The sequence below is a fragment of the Arachis stenosperma genome, chromosome 5, assembly GCF_014773155.1.
Source record: "Arachis stenosperma cultivar V10309 chromosome 5, arast.V10309.gnm1.PFL2, whole genome shotgun sequence".
NCBI classification, from domain to species: Eukaryota; Viridiplantae; Streptophyta; class Magnoliopsida; order Fabales; family Fabaceae; genus Arachis; species Arachis stenosperma.
The window spans coordinates 86,684,118-86,686,021 of NC_080381.1; the positions used below are offsets into that span (position 1 = coordinate 86,684,118).

Here is a 1,904-nt window from a genome sequence, read left to right on the forward strand (position 1 = left end):
GCCAGCCAGGGTACCTGGTTGGGCGTTTAACGCCCAAAAGGGTATAGTTTTGGGCGTTAAACGCCATAATGGATACCATTCTGGGCGTTTAACGCCAGGATGGCACAAGGGGGAGGATTTTGTTTTCAAATCAATTTTTTTCAAGTTTTCAAAGTTTTTCAAAATCAAATCTTTTTCAAATCATATCTTTTCAATCAAATCTTTTTCAAAATCAATTTCTTTCTATTTTTAAAGATACTTGCTAACAATTAATGATTTGATTGAACATTTCAAGTATGTTGCCTTTTCTGTTGAGAAAGGTTTACTGTTTGAATCATATCTTTTCTTGTTAGGCAAGTCATTGATTTTTAAAATCAAATCTTTTTTAAAATTGTTTTCAAATCATATTTTCTGAATCACATATTTTTAAAATCAATCATATCCTCTTAACCTCATCTTTTTCAAAATAGTTTTCAATCAAATCTTTTTGACTTCTAATCTCAAAATCTTTTTCAAAAATCACTTGATTTCTTTCCCACTCTTATTTTCGAAAATCAATTAGTGTTTTTCAAAATGTTTTCAAAATCTTTTACTTAATTTTCGAAAATTACTTCCTTTCTTCTCACATCCTTCTATTTATGGACTAACACTATCCCTTAATGCAAAATTCGAACTCCATCTTCTTTGATAAGTTCGAATTTTCTACTTCTGTCTTCTACTTTTCTTTTCCTTTGACACTTCAAGGAATCTCTATACTGTGACATAGAGGATTCCACATATTCTTGTTCTCTTCTCTTTCTTATGAGCAGGAGCAAAGACAAAAGCATTCTTGTTGAGGCTGACCCTGAACCTGAAAAGACCTTGAAGAGAAAGCTAAGAGAAGCCAAAGCACAACTCTCTTTAGAGGACCTGACCGAATTCTTCAAGGAAGAAGAACAAATGGCAGCCGAAAACAACAACAATGCCAACAATGCAAGGAAGGTGCTGGGTGACTTTACTGCACCTACTCCCGACTTCTATGGGAGAAGCATCTCTATCCCTGCCATTAGAGCAAACAACTTTGAGCTTAAGCCTCAATTAGTTTCTCTAATGCAACAGAATTGCAAGTTCCATGGACTTCCATTGGAAGATCCTCATCAGTTCTTAGCTGAGTTCTTGCAAATCTGTGACACTGTCAAGACTAATGGGGCAGACCCTGAAGTCTACAGACTTATGCTATTCCCTTTTGCTGTAAGAGACAGAGCTAGGACATGGTTGGACTCTCAACCTAAAGAAAGCCTGGACTCTTGGGAAAGCTAGTCAATGCCTTCTTGGCAAAGTTCTTTCCACCTCAAAAATTGAGTAAGCTTAGAGTGGAAGTCCAAACCTTCAGACAGAAGGATGGAGAATCCCTCTATGAAGCTTGGGAAAGATACAAACAATTGATCAGAAAATGTCCTTCTGACATGCTTTCTAAATAGAGCATCATAGGTATTTTCTATGATGGTCTCTCTGAACTATCCAAGATGTCTCTGGATAGCTCTGCTGGAGGATCTCTTCATTTGAAGAAGATGCCTACAGAAGTGGTGCACGAAATTGCAATAACACTTTTGCAATCCCGCACAACTAACCAGCAAGTGCACTGGGTCGTCCAAGTAATACCTTGCGTGAGCAAGGGTCGATCCCACGGAGATTGTCGGCTTGAAGCAAGCTATGGTTATCTTGTAAATCTTAGTCAGGATATCAGGAATTATCAGGATTGATTGTAAAGAGCTAAAGAACATGAAAAAGGTACTTGTTTTGCAGTAATGGAGAATAGGTTGAGGTTTGGAGATGCTCCATCTTCTGAATCTCTGCTTTCCTACTATCTTCTTCTTCAAACACGCAAGTCTCCTTCCATGGCAAGCTGTGTGTAGGGTTTCACCGTTGTCAGTGGCTACCTCCCA

General features: G+C 37.9%; 1 non-coding gene across 1 annotated transcript; it reads right to left on the minus strand.

Annotated features, from left to right (window-relative positions):
- Nucleotides 1-1,322: 1,322 nt before the first annotated feature.
- On the minus strand, nucleotides 1,323-1,430 carry LOC130984868 (small nucleolar RNA R71). The gene has a single exon (XR_009088774.1). It is a non-coding gene; the product is annotated as a small nucleolar RNA R71 (small nucleolar RNA).
- Nucleotides 1,431-1,904: the final 474 nt, after the last annotated feature.